An 18,392-nucleotide genomic window follows, 5' to 3' on the forward strand; every position below is an offset into this window, starting at 1 on the left:
TTGAACAATGAGGACACTTGGACAAAGGAAGGGGAACATCACACACTGGGACCTGTTGTGGGGTGGGAGGAGGGGGGAGGGATAGCATTAGGAGATATACCTAATGTAAATGACGAGTTAATAGGTGCAGCACACCAACATGGCACATGTATACATATGTAACAAACCAGCACGTTGTGCACACGTACCCTAGAACTTAAAGTATACCAAAAAAAAAAAAAGAAAAAAAATTAAAAAAAAAAAGAAATATGGGAAAATACCAAAATGTTTACTCTAGCTAAAGGGTACGTGGATGTGCATTGTATTATTTTTCAAACTTTTATAAAGATTTGTGATTTTTTAAAAAGTTGGGGGAAAATAAATCATTATTCCTTTTCTTACTGGAAATCATTTAAAAAAAAAAAAAGAGTTCTTGGCTTGCACTGATCACAGAGTGATTGGAAGGTAGTGGACCGGTCTTGTTAGTTTTTCAAAATGCCGTCCTAGACTTGATATGTACTGGGAGACTTCAGGAGCTCTGCACTTCAGTGACAGCATATAATGGGGGTTTCCTGGGTGGATACATAGCTCAGCCAAAATCCAAATGCCATTAGTGAGCTTCAGGGATTAGTACAGCATGTCCTGCCCTTCTACATTCCTCTTGGCAATAGTATAAACATTATTGTTTTGCAACTTGCTGGAAACAATGTCAGCATTTAAATGACATTCCTTAATCTAAAACTGGAGTTCATTTCATTGGGAATACACTTCCCTGTTGCAAGAAAGACCTGGTGCTCCATTTTGCCATCTTCTAAAAAGCACACTGAGTGAGGTGAGGTGGCTGAAGTAGAAGACATCAATATTGTTTTTCACAGCCACCTGCAGGTTATTTAGAGGTTCCATCTTCCTGACTAGGTCCAAGGTGTTGAGAGGCAGGGAGACATCAATGTTCTGGTTTGGCATCAGTGGTGTATGGATGGCCAGAGGAGTGCTATTCTTGTTAAACTAGATTGCAAAATCTGTCATATGCTGCAGAGCTGTACTGGTGAAGTTCCTTTCCATATAGATGTGCCCTTGGTGGTGAGTCAATGTTCCTGAAATCTCTAAGCCTTTATCGTTTAATGCAGGTAGCCAGAAGTAGCCTTAGGAGCCACATACCCACCAGGTGCCATGCCTATCCCTGTGGAGAGTTCGAAGTAGTCGTTCAGTCCATTTCTGACCACAGCAGGTGTAGGTGAAGAAACAGAGATTGCAGACACCCATGATAGGATGAAGGATTGTCCCACCAGACTATCTAGTCCTCCTCCCAGGAGATCCACTGCTCCCATCTGCATGGAGGACACCTGTGGCACATTGACTGGTTGACTGAGGTCAAGGTTTAAAAGATCCCCGAGAAGATCACCTTAAGAGGGGATAACCTGAGGCTGTTTCAGGTTAGTTGCAGTGGTGGCACCAACAGGGCTGTCACCTGAATCAGTGCTCCCATGATGAATTGGCAACTACTTACAATGGATTCCATGACTTCCTTCTGCAAAAAATATTTGGAGGCTTATGATACACAGAGGCCAAAGAACGAATGTGGCACATGATCTCTCCAGTAGAGTTAGCTCAATAAGATCTGTCTCCTCAGAGATCAGTGGCTTCTCAGACAAAACTACTTGTTTAGCTGTGACTGGGTCGGTTGAGAGAAGACACCAATAAATATAGCCCCCATCTCGAAGGTCAGGATTATCAGAATTCTGTACAACACACTGTTAATCAACAAGTGGATCAAAAAAGAAATCATAAGGGAAATTATAGAATATCTCGAAACAGATGAAAATTATAGCATAACATACCAAAGCTTACAGGATGCAGCAAACACAGTATTATGAGAAAAATTTATAGCTGTAAATAAATGCTTATATTAAAAAGGAGGAAAGACCTCACATCAATATGCCTAACATTACACTTTAGCAAACTAGAAATAGAAAAAACAAACTAAACACGAAACTAGCTCAAAAAGGAAATAATAAAAATTAGAACAGAGATAAGCAAAATCAGTAGTAGAAAAACAATAGAAATAACAAAGGCAAGAGTTGGTTCTCTGGAAAGTTCAACAAAATTGACAAACTTTTAGCTAGATGGACTAGAAAAAGAGAAGATTCAAAAAAGTAACATCAGAAATGAAAGAGAGGACATTACTACTATTTCTAAAGATACAAAAATATTACAAGAGAGTAGTAAGATAAATTGCACTCCAAAAAATTTAATAGCCTAGATGAAATAGACATGTTCCCAGAAAGACAAAACCTACCAACACTGAATCATGAAAAAATAGAATATCTGAATAGACCTATAACTAATAAGGAGATTAAATCAGTAATCAACAACCTCCCAGCAAAGTAAAGCCCAGGACTAGATAGCTTAATAGGGAAATTTTCTCAAACATTTAAAGAAGAATTAACACCCATTCTCCTCAAACTTTTCTGAAAATTTGAAGAGGAGAGAACACTTTCAAGCCCATTCTGAGTAAAGTATTAAACTGATAACAAAGCCTAACCAAGAAAATACAGAAAAATAAATCTGTAGACTAATATCGTGATAAACAAGTTACTCACCAAAAATGTATTAGCAAATTGAATTCAATAGCCCACTTAAAATATTATACACCATTACTAGTGGGATTTATTCCTGGAATGCAAGCACGGTTTAATATATAAAAATCAATCAATGTAATACATTAACAGAGTGAAGGGGAAACTAAACCAAAAATCATCTCAACGGATGCAAAAAATTGACAAGATGATAAGGTTCAACACTACTACATGACCAATCAACCAACTAGGAATAGAAGGAAATCACTCCAACATAATAAAGGCCATGTGTGAAAAACCCAGCTAACCTCATACACAATGGTGAAAAACTGAAAGCATTACCATTAAGATTAAAAACAAGACAAGAATGCTCACTTTTTGTCATTTCTATTCAACATAGTACTGGAAGTCCTGGCCATGAAAATTAGGCAAGAAAAAGAAATAAAAGGAATCCAAATTGAAAATGAATTAGTAAAATTATCTCTGTTCACAAACAGTATAATTTTATAAGAAGAAAATCCTAAATATTTCACAAAATCTTTTAGAAATAATAAATTCAGCAAAGTTGGAGGATACAAATTTAACACAAAAATTAGTTGCATTTTTATACACTAACAATGAACAATATAAAATAGAAACTTTCATTTATAATAGTACTGAAAAGAATAAAATAAAATTCTTAGGAATAAATTAAACGAAGATAAAGACTTGTACACTGAAAACAATAAAACATTGCTGAAAGATATTTTAAAGACATCAATAAATTAAGGCATACTGATTTCATAGACTGCAAAACGTAATATTGTTAAGATGTCACTAACCCAGAGATATCTACAAATTCAATGCAATCTCTATCAAAATACCAATGATGACTTTTTTCCTGGAAATTGAAAAATCTACCCTAAAATTTGCATGTAAACTCAAGGAATTCTAAACAGCCAAAACAATCTTGGAAAAGATGAATTAAGATACTTATCTTCTACACTCTGATTGTAAAACATATTACAAAGCTACAGAAATCAAAACAGTGTGGCACTGGCTCAAAGATAGATAGATGATTAATGAAATAGAATAGGGAACCCAGAAATAAACCCTCATATATATTTACAAGTGACTTTCAGCCAGATTTCCCAGACCATTCAGTAGAAAAATAAGTCTTTTAAACTAACTTTGTCAGAAAAATTGGAAATCCACATGCAAAAGAATAAAGTTGGAGCCTTAACCCATACTATATTAAAAAATTAACACAAAATAGATCAAGGACATAAACATAAGACCTAAAAACTATAAAATTCTTAAAAAGAAAACATAGGAAAAAGCTTTATGACGTTTGACTTGGCAATATTTTCTTGGCCATGACACCAAAGGCACAGGCAAAATAAGTAGGCAAATTAGACATCAAAAATATTTTTTTCTTTGTGCAAAAAAAGACTCTATCAACAGAGTAAAAGGGCAGCATGCAGAATTAGAGAGAAAAAATACTTGCAAATAACATATCTGATAAAGGATTAATATCCAGAATATATGGAGAATTTCTAAAACTCAACAGCAAAAAACACAAGCAATCCAATTTTAAAATAGGCAAGTAAGTAAATAAATGTTTCTCCAAAGGAGATATACAAATAGTAAGTACATGCATATATTCTCAACATCACTAATAATTAGGGAAATGCAAATTAAAACCACAATGAGATACCATTTCTCACACTTTAGGGTGGCTATTATGAAAGAAACAGGAAATAACAAGCATTGATGAAGATGTGTAGACACTGGAACTCTTGTGCTTTGTTGGTAGGAATGTAAAATGGTACAGCCACTGTAAGCAACAGTATAGCAGTTCCTCAAAAAGTTAAACATAGAATTATCCTGTGATCTACCAATTCCACATTGGTTATATACCTACAACAATTGAAAGCAGGGACATGAAGTGATATCTATACAACTATTTTCATAGCAGCATTATTTGCAATAGATCAAAGGTAGAAGACAGTCAATGGATAAACAAAATATAATTATGTACATACAATGAAATATTATTCAGCCTTAAAAAGAAATAAAATTCTGGCACATGCTAAAGCATGAATGGATCTTAAGGACATTATGCTGAGTGAAATAAGCCATTGACAAAAGGACAAATGCGAGGATTACACTTAGGTATCTAGAGAAGTCATATTCATTGAGATAGAAAGTAAAATGCTTGTTTCTCAGGGCTTCTGGGAGGGAGAAATAGGAAGTTATTATTTAATGGATACAGAGTTTCAGTTTCGCAAAATAAATAAAAATTCTGTGGATGCATCGTGGTGATGGTAGCACAACAATATAAACACACTTAATGCCACTTAACTGCATACTTAAAAAGGGCTAACATGGTAAGTTTTATGTTATGTATATTTTACCATAAATTAAAAATAAATATTAAAGAAAATAAAACTATAAAAGGTGGATAGAATAAACGTATTTGTGTTCCTCCCACAATATCATCCTTAATCTAGCCTTTGAGCAATGTAGTGCTAGTGAGAACTCCAAAAACTGTACACATGGCTCCTGAAAGCTCCCACAGAAGCAAATTAACAAATTTACCCTTGTGACTCCTTCAGTTACTCAATCTTCTTGAAGTATTCCTTTCTGTTTAGTGGTGGTATAATTTTTTCCTATAAGCATGGGCATATGTTCTTCACTCTACCTTCACCTTAGCATTTCCTAGCCTAGAAATTCAGAAACATAACATCCATGCTATTCTCGTGCTGAAGATCCAATATTTGCAACAGGCAGCTCTGTACGTATGATCTTTGTCCTTACAATGTCTGCAGACCCAATTTCCTGAATTTCTCTCTGCATTACATCAAGTGGCAAAAGCATTTTCTATGCCGCTATGGACTGAATTTTTTCCCTCCAGAATTTAAAGTTTGAATCCATATCCTCAAATAGGAGTACAATAAATAAATAGTATAATAAATAGTATAGAATAAAATAGTGAAAATAGTATTTGAAGATAGGGCCTATAAAGAGATGATAAAGGTTAAATGATGTAATAAATTGTGGCTCTAATCCAACAGGGCTGGTGCCCTTTATAAGAAGAAAAGACACCACAGCAGTCTCTTTCCCAGCACACAAACAAGAGGTCATGTGAGCACACAATGATATCATGGCCATCTACAAGCCGGGAAGAAAACCCTCACTAGAAACTAAATACTGTTGAACTGTGATCAGTGAGAAAATACATTTCTGTTGTTTCAGCCATCCAATTGATTGCATTTTGTTATGGCAGCCTGAGCAGATGAGGACATAGGCTCTCCTGACCCGATGTTCTTCTTTTTCTCATATGTACCACAAATGAAAATCAGACTCAAAAGATTTCTAAATTGGAACTATCTTTCATGGAGTTCCCTAAGCCCAAGTGCACAGAGCTTTAGGGAAAAACAGAGATCCTCGATCACACTCTTTTTTTTTTTTTGGTTTTTATTGAGATGGAGTCTCCTCTATCACCCAGGCTGGAGTGCAGTGGCACGATCTCTGCTCACTGCAACCTCCGCCTCCCAGGTTCAAGTGATTCTCATGCCTCAGCCTCCCAAGTCGCTGGGATTTACAGATGTGCACCATTACACCTGGCTAATTTTTGTATTTTTAGTAGAGACAGGATTTCACCATGTTGGCCAGGCTGGTCTCAAACTCCCGACATCATGTGATCCACCCATCTCAGCCTCCCAAACTGCTCAGATTATAGGCGTGAGCCACTGAGCCCAGCCTGTATCATTCATTTTTGCCTAAAACTTCTGTGCTGGATTTCTGCATTTTCCCAGAGTTTCTCCTAAGGCACTATCAAAGCCTCTTTTAAAATGTATTACATACTTCTTTGAGGCTGTGATAATTTTCCCCAGTAATAGTTTTTGCTTATGAATTATATCCTGTAATACCTGCGTTCCCTGATCTGCTAACAAAGATTCTTAGAATTTTATAAGAAGATCTAGACATACCAAGCAGTTTAGGCAGAGGCTTGAAAACACAAATGCGCAAACACACATACATACACACACCTTTGAGTTCATGATGATTGCATTCAATTTTTATCTCTTCACATTAGCTTAGGAAATCTTTCCATGTAGTTAGTTCACCATAGGCAATCTATTTTTTTGTACTCACCTCCCATAATTGAATCTACATCTCAGGAGTCTTCATTAATGTAGTTTTCTAATATTCACAGGAGCCATCTAGTCAAGGCAGATGGTGGCAAGTCAGGCTGTAGATACCTGGTAGACCAAGGGCTGGTCTTCTCTATTAGGTTGTTCCTTTTTGCTTTTTAAATTTACTGTAAACAACATAGAGCAGGCAAACAAGAGGATTTGGTTGAAACAGTGTGGTTGTGGCCCTCCAAAAAACTTTTAAACAAAACACAACAATATCCAAGTTTAGTTATTAGACAAAACATCCCTCCAAGTTTGCCAGAAAAGGTAATTACTTGCTCTTAAAACTGAAATCCTAACACAGGCTACTGAAGAGTCCACAGCCTGCACTCTAAAGCCATGTTCTGCCTGTTTGGAAAAGAGAATTCCTGGCGTATAAAGGACTCTATACCTTTTAAGTTGCTACTTAAATCTATTCAGGCAGTACCAGTCAAAGTGGGATCCTTGTTCAATGTAATTTCTCCTTTTTTATGCGAGTCTGTATGTTGAGTCCAAATTCCTTGAGTGTATAGTCATCACTTTTGGGCCTTCTAGGCAAGGCTGTTGTTAGAGGTGAATGTATCCATAATCCTTCCTATACCTACTCCTGCCATGCTTGATTCTTAAAGAATTTATGGAAAAGGAACACTCCAAGCAAATATGTACTCTTTATTCTTGCAAGAGCTCCTTCCAAAAATCCTTAAGTGGTTACCAATTCTTATTAAGGGGACTGGAAATGGTGTAACCTCAATAATGCTTAGCCTCTCGCAGCCTAGAAGTTTGATTGCCTTAAGCAATTGACCGATAGGCAGCACTTTTTTTTTTTTTTTACCACGATTCTCACTCTTACCTGCAAAAGGCCTTAGTAACCACCTCTAACTTACACTTACTATTCCAATTCTGTGAAGATAAGAATAATGGATTGTTCATAATAAAAGAACGTTGGTCACTTGCATTCAGTATCTGAAAGTTTCATCCTCTGACATTGTTACCGAGAAAAGTTTTAGACTGCAGTACCATATGGAGAATGCATTGAAAACACCGGTCTAAGGACTTTTCTTAAACTTATGAATTCAACCTTCTAGACTGGTGCTATTTCAATGTTCTCCATATTGCATTTGTTTCTTCGTGAGAATGGGAGAGAGAAGCCAACCATACTAAAAGCTAAGTTACAAAGTATTTTTGACAATGTATCGATGTTATAATAAATATTAGTCATTTGTGCTTAGTTTTTTTTCTTTTCACCTAGCACGTAATTTCATTCGTAGCATATAGTAGGCTCTAAGTAAAACTGTGTGGAGTGAATGAATAAATTCCTAACCAAGTATAAAAATCTGCTAATTTACAGCTAATAAACTGTTAAATAACAGCCTATATGCACTTCTACTGGAATTATCTTTCAAAAATATTTATTCAGTGCTTCTACTAAAGTAAAATGGATGAGTGAATGAATGAATAATGATAACATAAAAATAGTATTTAACAATATATTTAAATATATTAAAAGATATAATTTTTAAATCCCTACCTTTACTGGGTTTGTAGTCTCGTGTTAGAGATAAACATTAGGCAAATTAATAAGTAAATATTTAATACAATGATATTGGTTAGTGGAAAGAAATTTTGTGAAGAAAGATAAAGTAGAATGAGGGGATAGAGAATGTGTTTCCTCCATTCTTCATAGGATAGAGGAGGAAAATGGGACAAACACTTAAAGGAAGGAGCCACAGGCATAGTGGGAAAAGACAAGGCAAGTAGTCTTAAAACCATAGTAAGCGAGTATAATGTATATATATATCTTACGTAAGCTTTATTTAACGTATCTGTGGCCTCTTAGAGAAGATGTTAAAGACATTTTAAGATGAATTTTAAAAATCAGTACAAACTTGCTCATTGCTGGTAGAGATTAACTATATATCACACATATTCAGTAAAGAGTTCCAAAACCTAAAATCTTTACATTCTTTTAGCATGGTTGCACCACTTACTGAGCATGTCATTACAATGTATAGCTTAAGCAAGTGTTTGGAGTCAGAAAACATGAGCTCAAATCCAAGTTTTGTCTCTTCTCATAATTCAGTGCATGTATCTCAATTTGGATTCAGTTTTCTTGCCTGTAAAGAAAGGAAAATGATCTCTACCTCTAACTTCAGTGTTTTATATTCATTAATTCATTAACTCATTCATTTGTTCAGTCATTCAACACATAGTTAATTATTGTTTACACTACAGCAAGCATCATCTGGCCATGTGGATACACGGCTGCTATCCTACACTTTGTGAAGAGATCATCAGGAAATTCTTAAAGAAAGAAATTTATAATGTGTCAGGTGGTAATAAGTATTAAAAAGAAAAACAGAACAAGATAAGAAAAAGTACTTGGGACATTCTACTCTTCACAATAATGTTTTAAGGAAAATTTGTCTTACAGCGTGAGAGAAATTTAAAGGTAATGAGAGATCTACCCTTGTGAAATCATCTAGGGAAAAATGATCCAGCTACAAGAACATAATCTCAAAGGCCCTATGATTGATCATGCAAAGAGACAGGTGTGGCTATACAGGAATGTGTGAGGGGGCAAGTAATAGAGCAAGGGCTGGCAGATAAACTGGAAGCATGATTTAGAAACATGGAAACCATGATGATCATTTTAAATGTAATTCTGAGAGGGATCAGAAGCCATTAGAAAAGTGTATGATATAAGATGTGGGAGAAGAATGAACCATATAGTGGCAAGGTTAGAAGCAAGGGGATTAGCTGGAGGTTGTCCTTGAATCCAGATTACAGTGATTTCAACAATTTGGGGTCAGAGAAGGTGATAAGAAGTGGTCAGATTATGGGTACATTTCAAAAGTAGAATTAGGGCTGGGTGTGGTAACTTGTGCCTGTAAACTCAGCACTTTGGGAGCCAAGGTGGGAGGATAGCCTGAGCCAAGGAGTTCAAAACCAGCCTGGGCAACATAGTGAGACTCTGTCTCTATAAAAATTTGGAAAAATATAACCAGGTGTGGTCGTGTGCACCTGTGGTACTAGTTACTCAGAGGCTGAGGTGGGAGGATCACTTGAGTCCAGGAGGTCAAAGCTGCAGTGAGCCATGCTTGTGTCACTGCACTTCAGCCTGGGTGATAGGGCAAGGCCCGATTTCAAAAAAATATGTGTATATACAGTAGGATTTGTTGATGAATTGGATGTGGTTTGTGAGAGAAAGAGAGCAGTGAAGAATGACTCCAAATCATATAGTCTATTGTAGGCTGAATTAACTGCATTCGGAATATGTGCTAATCCCAGGAACATGTGAATGTTAAATTAAATGGCAAAAGGGATTTAGCAGTTGAGATTAAGTTAAAGATCTTGAGATGGGGAGAGTATTTTAGATTTTCAGGGCAAGCTCAGTGTAACCACAAAAAAATATTTTAAGGAAGACTCAGGAAGAATGAGAGAGGAAGAGAGATATGTGATGACAGAAACAAAGGGAGAAAATGCTATGTAATTTAGTGTCAGGAGCCAGGAATAAAGACAACCTCTAGACATTGGAAAAGGTAAGAGAATGAGTTATACCTTTGAGCCAGTACAAACCAGCCCTGACAACATCTTGATTTTAGCCTAATGAAACTTGCTTGAGACTTGATTTCCAGAACTGTCAGAGAATACATTTGTGTTGCTTTAAGCTGTAAAAATTGTCCTAACTTGATACAACAGCAATAGGAAACAAATTAATGGTTTAAGTAATTGAAAGGATAGAGAAGAATGGAGGAAGACAGGAAGAAGCAGGTTTAGGACTGTATATGAAAATCAAGGAATTTGGATTTGTATGTGATATTTGAGATAACTTTAAAATATCAAGGTGGAAAAGTCAAATAGATTGGTCGACACATAAATCTATAATACAGAAGAATGCTCCTAGCTGGATAAATAAATTTAGAAGTAATCAGCATATATGTTTGGTATTTAATCCATGAGTCTCAGAAGAATAGTCTAGGCTATACATATAGTTGGAGAAAAGAAAGAAAAATACTAAAACCAGCCGTTCTTCAAAGTTTAAAGACAGAAAACTCAGGGTAATTCAGGAAAGCAGTAGCCAACAAAGTAAGGAGAAAACTAAAAGACTAGTGTTTTGAATGCCAGATAAAGTATTTCAAGAAAAAGTAAGGATTAGCTGTGTCAAATGCTGCTGATAGAATAGAGCAGACTGAAAATGCACCATTAAATTAAGAAACGTGTTCATTGATAACTTTGATGAGAGCAAAAACTATAACTTTAATAAGACCTGCTTTGGTGGAAGGAGGGGGAAAAGTCAAATGATCTCTGGAAAAAAAATAGGTGAAGAGAAAAAGGAGACCCTAGTCAGAGTATAACATCCTTGAGCTTCAAGAAGGAATACAATCCAGTTTGCAAGTCAAGGAATGCACATTAGATAAGAATATAAGCAGTCTACATACTGCTGTGAAGATTAATGAGCTAAAACAAAATGTCCACATATCTGCACAAAATAGTTACTCAATTAAATGTGGGTATTATTATTAACATAAAAATTCTTCCCACAATCTGATAAATCGTGTTAGTGGGTTGTCTACTTTACAATTAAAGAAATTAACTTCTAGTTAAATTAACTGAATTTCCCAGGTGTGTTACTGTACCACACTTTCCAGAACACCTTACAGTATGAGCAAAGTTGCATAATGAAAAAATTTCTGGTCATGAAAGACAGAGAACTTGAATTTGAGAAACTTTTCTCTAATGAAATATTTATCAATATTGTAGTTTTAAAAACAACTTTAGTTCTTCATGTTCATAATAGAACGAATGATACCTTCCTTACACAAGGTTGCTGACAGGATTAAATACAATTTTTCAGGTTAAAAATTTTTATAAACTGCCTGACATTTTGAAAAGGGTATCACAAAACTGGGACAAATCTTTTCTCAGTTGGAGAAATATTCTTAGAGCAAAGAAATCTGAAAATTGACTTTTACTGAAAACTGAATGCTGGCAGACAGATGAAGAAAGTGACTCAAACATAGGAGACAGCATAAAATAAATTATGTGACACACTAAGGAAAACTTTATTTATGTTTGAGCACCAAATGCGAAAGTCAAAAGCAACAAAGAAAGGCATAAAATGCCAGGCCTAGGTCTTCATTTTTAATGTTTGAGAAACTCAGAAATGTTGGGGCAGTGGGGAGATGCAGCAGTTGTGATGAAGGTGTCACCCTAGAAGTTTAGTTAGTGATAGATTGAAAATGAATGGAGGCCAGTGGTTCATACATTAGACTCACAGGTCAAAGAAACCAGGGCCCATGTGAAATGGAAATAAATTCAAATATGATGGGGTAAATTACAGAGATTTAGTCAGTTGTCAGTCAAAGTGACAATTCCTTAAATTCTCATCAGAAAATACTATTACTTTTACTTTCTTAATTAGACTCTTTCCTTTAGTGCTCTCACTTTCTATAGACCTTTCCTCCAAGTAAAAACAAGGTGGGTATAGATTTAAAGGAGCCCCTCTGCTCATTTGACTTCTGGTAAATACTTTTTGTAAAAATAAAATAATTGGAAATAATTAAATAAATAAATACAAATGAAGTAAGTGTACACAGAATCATACACACACACACACAAAATGCTGGGACCCAGGCAATCAGAGCCCATAGAAATACAGATTAAGGTCAAGCAATGGAAAAGAGGAAATAGATTTGTCCAGGCTAAGGCATTTCTTTAGTTTAAGGTATAAATGGAATGAAATAAAATTTCAGGAAACAAAATAGAGGAATTAGTAGTTTCTAGGGTTTTCTTTATTATTCACTTTCATTTATACAAAACTTAGATCAGATACTTAGTCACATGCATTCCAAACTAAAAGCATTAGACCTGTATGTTTCCTGCTAAAGTTTGCATCATTGCTCAAATCATTCACTAAGTTATTACTGCTCATATTCTAAAGGCTCTGTACTGCATTTTTCTTCACAGTGATGAATACACTAAAGTTACTAACATGAAGAAAGAAAGGCTAACCTTTAAGGGCATTTTAAAAATACATATTGAGAATGTTTTGTTAGTATTTTAAATAATTCTCAACGTACAGAATAAAAAGAGATACGCCAGCTTTTTTTTCTTCCAAAACTTTAATAATGTGCATGGGAAGGCAATGCTGTCATTCTACAGCTCTAAATTAAACTCTCTGCTAATGGCACCCACCAAAAGGCAATTGTGAGGGTCAAATGATAAGATCTATGTACAAGATTAGCATAGTACTTTTTCTATAATAAGGATGCAATAAAAGTAGAATATGTATTATTATCAAGATATATTATTTTCTTAAAACAGATTTCTCTTTACTGCAAAAATAATAATTACTTTGTGCCTAGACATGTTTCATTAATATGAAAATAAAATTTGATGCTTCAGTGTATCATTGATTTTTTTAAGTCTAATTTTTTTATTTCCCTCATTAATACAAAGGAAAACCTCACGTATGTCCATCTTTGGTGTTGAGTCTTTACAAGCTATAATGCTTACATTGTGCAAGTAGTATATTTTGTAAGACTGATAGCATTATATGGATTACATAAAGTGAATATAATTCATTAGTAGATTTTGTTTTAAATTATGGAACTCTTGGATGCAAAAATAAATTATTTTTTAAAGCAACCTAAACTGTTCTGATGGCTTACTTTAAGTATTTCTTTTGGGAATTATACCAACCTGTCTGTAGTAACTATACTATAATAGGTTTGTTTATTTTAGAGTTTTTAAAAAATGCGTTAACTATCTCAAATGTGTTTTCTGGTGTATTATCAGTAAAGAAAGTATTTTCTCCTGACAATTGTCATCAGAGGAGGATCTATTCTTCTCAACAGAAAAAAATATAAAACAGGTAAACATTTTTAAAACAAATTTCAGGGCAACTTGAGCAGTGTTTACTCAGAAAAAGAAAAAAAAAAAACTGGTACTGCATTAGATTAAAAAAATGAGTCTGTAGCATTCTTGCCTAGAGGCACTTCCATCTGATCAGTTTGGTTGGCAAAATCCCACAGCTTTACTTGATGCTGGTGGTGGACTCAAATCAGGGTGGTTAGAAGAGCAAGTAGAAATTCAGTGGGAAGATTTAGAAGCAAGAGAAGCCAGAGAAGAACTGAAATAATAAATTTTTCAAATACAATTGGCTGGAGCTAAAATGAAAATGTGTGAGAAACCCTAGAGAGCTCAGGGAAAACTGAAAGCCTGTGGAGAATATGAACTTGCTGAACCTTTGTATATAATCCTCAACTCGCATATAGCTGGGGTGGTAGGGGTGGAAAACTTACAATATTAGTTTGAGGTGCCTGAGCACATCCTCTGCTAGAATCACTAAGTAATGTCTGAACTATGCAGACATAGGGGAGATCCCAAAGGAATCAGACAAAAACAAAAAACAAACAAACAAACAAAAAAAAACAAAAACAAACACAGAGCAGATACATGAGAGGCTGTGATATGGCTTGGGTGCATGTCCCCACTCAAATCTCATGTCAATTTGTAATTCTCAATGTTAGAGGTGGGTCCTGGTGAAAAGTGATTGGATTATGGGAGAGGATTTCCCTTTTGGTGCAGTTCTCCTGACAGCGAGTGAGTTACGCGAGATCTGGTTGTTTAGAAATGTGTAGTACCTCCCACCTCACCCTCTTCCCCCTGCTCAGGCATGTAAAACATGCCGGCTTCCCCTTCACCTTTTGCTATAACTCAAAGTTTCCTGAGGCCTCCTTAGCCATGCTTTCTGTACAGCCTGTAGAACTGTGAGCCAATTAAACCTCTTTTTTTTGTAAGTTATCCAGTCTCAGGTAGTTATTTATGGCAGTGCGAGTATGGACTAATAAATGTTGCATAACACAGTGGAGACCTAATTCGCAATTTGAGTGCAGATAATTGACTACTAAAATAAACAAAAAACAGCCTTCAGGAGAACAAAAGAGTGCCCAAAATGGATATATATCTATCACGTATAATTATTAATCAAATTGCTATTCATGAACTAGACAAAGAAATAGAAAAGGGAACAATAGCCAGTGAAAAAGAGAAACAGCCAGTAGAAATTGACTTCAGGTGGATCTAGATGTTAGAGTAGATATCTTTTATTATCTATAAAAGTAGATATTATGTATATATTCGAAGAAATTAAGGAATCCATGTTCAAATAATCAAAGAAAAACATGCAACAAATAATAAGAAATCTCAATGGAGGTTGTAAATTATAAAATAAAATTGTAAACTTTAGAAAAAGATTGCAAATTGTAAAGAAATGAGTGTAAATTAGAGGACTCAAAAATGTAATAGCTGAAATTAAAATCTCTGCTGTTTAACAAGCGACTTGAAATAAATTAAGAATTTTTAAGCCTAAAGATAAAGCAACAGAAATTTTAAAATTCAAAAAATGGAGAGAAAAAAATGAAAAAAATAAACAAACAGATATTTTGTGGTATGTGGAACAAAAGGAAGCATTTCAACGTAAGTGGAGTTCCAGGAAATGAATAGAAACATAAAGGATCAGAAAAACACCTGTAGTGATGGTGATTCCAAATGCTCAAAATTTGACAAGAAAGATTAACTTACAGATCTAACAACTTCAATGAACCCCAAACAGCAGAAACACAGAGAGTATCATACTTGAATATATCAAACAGAAGAAAGCTAAAACAAAGAAAATTCTTGAAAGTGTACATCAAATAAACCAAATGATACAATTAATGGTTGACTTCTCATTAGAAATAATGGAGGAAAAAAAACCATTGAAATAACATATTTAAACTGCTGAAGGAAAAAAAAAACCCTACCAATGTAGTTTTGAAGTATCCTCTTCTCTTATTCTATGCGAGAACAATAAACCATTTCTTGATCATATTGCGATGTGTAATTAAAAGTGGGTTTCATGTGACAACTGATGATGAACAGCTCAGTGTTTGGACCAAGAAGCAGGTCCAAATCACTTCCCAAAGCAAAACTTGCACCATTAAAAGGTAATGGTCACTCTTTGGTGGTCTGCTGCCAGTAATATCCAATACAGATTTCTGATTCCAGGTGAAACCATTACATCTGAGAAGTATGCTCAGCAATTGATAAGATACATCTAAAACTGCAATGCCTACAGCTGACATTGGTCAACAGAAAGGGTCTAATTCTTCTCCACCACAACACTTGACTGCATGTCATACAACCAATGCTTCAAAAGTTGAATGAATTGGGCTACAATGTTTTGCCTCATCTGCCATATTCACCTGACCTCTTGCCAACTGACTACCATTTCTTCAAGCATCTTGACAACTTTTTGCAGGGAAAATGCTTTCACAACTAGCAGGATACAGAAGGATCTTTTCAAGAGTTCATAAATTCCCAAAGCACAAATTTTTATTCTATAGGAATAAACAAACTTATTTATCATTGTCGAATATGTGTTGATTGTAATGAATCATATTTTGATTAATAAAGATTTGTCTGAGCCTAGTTATAATGATTTAATATTCGTGGTCCAAAACCACAATTACTTTTGTACCAACCTATATTACATAAAGATTATAGAGGTTCCCATTCAAGGTGGTTGACCAGAAGCAACTAGTGAGCTCAGCTCTCACAGAGAGGAAACAAGATGATGAGCAAATGCTAGTTCTTCAAGTAGACCATCCAAGACCACATTGGGATTCACCAAGGAAGCAACAGAATCCATGGAGAACAAGAGGTGCAAAGCTAGGCAGCTGCCCACCCAGGACCAGTACAGATCCAGGAGAAGCTCCCTAACATGGGGAAAGGGAGAGTGAGAACCCCCAAAAGACCTACATTTCTGCCATGGACCTTTGCAATCCTGGGCATCAGAAAGCCACCCACCCCTCTTCCCGCCCAGGCTTCCAGACAGACACAGAACACCACTTGATTCTGCACATGCACCACTCAAGCCCATATGGAGTTCCATTAGCCTTGGATTCCTGAATACCTCAGTGCCAGCTACCATAGCCTCACCAACAAGAGAGGACAGGCTCTTTTGCAGGCCCCTAGGGTAGATGCTGTATCGCTGGTGCTGAGGAGTGAACAGACTACAGACCTTGCCCCCACTGCTCCTTCCCAGGCAAGGGACACAGAGTTGGACCCCCAGAGCAGATGTTCCAACCTCACCTGATCACTGCAGTTAGCAGTAGCTCCTCATTCCTCTGAGATGGAACTCTCAGAGGTAACTGACAGGCCCTTCCTTGGCCCTGCTGGCTGCCATGGTCCCATCCCTGATGCCCTCAGGCTGGAGAGGAAACAAATGCTGTTGTGCACCTCCAGCACCTGCTGCCATATTGAGAGGGCCTTTGCTGCCAAAACCTCTGACTGCACTGCTCCTTGACAGGCAGGGTTCCTTAACTTTGGCCCTCAGTGCACCTGTCCCACCCCTGCCTGAACAGTCTAGTAGGTCATGGCTCAGAGTACTTCTGGGATGGAACTCCAGGAGGTAATTGGCAGGCCATTCTCCAGAGGTAACTGACAGGCTAGGGAGAGAACAAAGGGGTTGAGAGCTTTCACAGGCCACAGCCTGCCACAACGTGCCACAGCCACAGTACTGAGAGGCAACTAGATTGCTTACTACAGGACTCCCCCTCCTCTGCTGCTCCCTGCCAAACAGGGCTTGTTGCCTTCTGGCATCCTATCTCCCTCACCCTTCCCCCACCTGAGCATTTCAGCTGTGGCCCAGAACCTTTCTTAAAACCCTACCCCCACAGGCCTGTGATCTTCATTTAGGCTCCCACCACTGAGGTGTTCTGCCTGCTTATGCCTGAGAGTTTGGCCAGTGACTTGGGGACCAGCCCATCTCCCTTCATCACAGCCAGCACCTGAACCCTGGGCTGATCAAACTCCCATGTAGCCCTATAAGGACTCATACAGGCTGCCCAGTGGGTCATCAAGGGGCTGGGGAATTGGGAAACTACTTATCCCATTTCAACTCTGCTGACACCTGACCACTTTCTCCCCCAGGGCCTGAGGTGAGGCCAACTTAACAAGCTGCCACCACCACAACCAACACACACTCACAGGGATCCAAAGGTGGACCCTCTTCTCCTTTACATAAAGCTGCAGTGCTACCATATCAGAGAACAGGCAAACAATAATGCTATCTGTATCAGACTAAATGATGAAGTTCTGTTCCAAAACCATTCCTGCAGAGATTTACAAAATAGGCATTTCCCAAGATTCTCAACCACAGTGTGGTCTGGAGATACACTACAGTGTGCATCTCAACTAGGAGTCACAAGCTCTGAAACAGGGTTCTGATAGAGTAACCGTCCACGTTCCTGATTACCTAGGATAAGGAGCCAGTGCAGCCACCTCACTGCCCAGCAGAGGCTTCAGTGCATTTCACCATGAGCTCTTCCCAGCCACCCTCATTAAGGCTGGTGCCTGCATCGCCATAGGGGTATTCATAGCCAAGCCAGGAGTTTTAGCTCTGTCCAGCTGTGTCCCCTAACCCTTTTGAAAGAGAAAGTTTAGGACACCTAGCACTCCACTGTCCAACCCATCACCTGAAGCAACAGAGAGCACCTCACAGTAAACAAAGATCAGGTACATACTATCTGTTTCTACCACAGCTGGCTTTTACCTGTAGGCACAATTTACTAAGCTGTAGGTAGAACTCCACAGCCCAATGTAAAATCTACTGTCAGAAGTGTTAGGCTAT

General features: G+C 36.9%; 1 pseudogene; it reads right to left on the reverse strand.

Moving 5' to 3' along the window:
• Positions 1–461: 461 nt before the first annotated feature.
• On the reverse strand, positions 462–17,362 carry LOC116467960 (AP-2 complex subunit beta-like; annotated as a pseudogene).
• Between the last annotated feature and the right edge of the window lie 1,030 nt (positions 17,363–18,392).

This window comes from Hylobates moloch, unplaced genomic scaffold (genome assembly GCF_009828535.3).
Source record: "Hylobates moloch isolate HMO894 unplaced genomic scaffold, HMol_V3 SCAFFOLD_5, whole genome shotgun sequence".
Classification (NCBI taxonomy): domain Eukaryota; kingdom Metazoa; phylum Chordata; class Mammalia; order Primates; family Hylobatidae; genus Hylobates; species Hylobates moloch.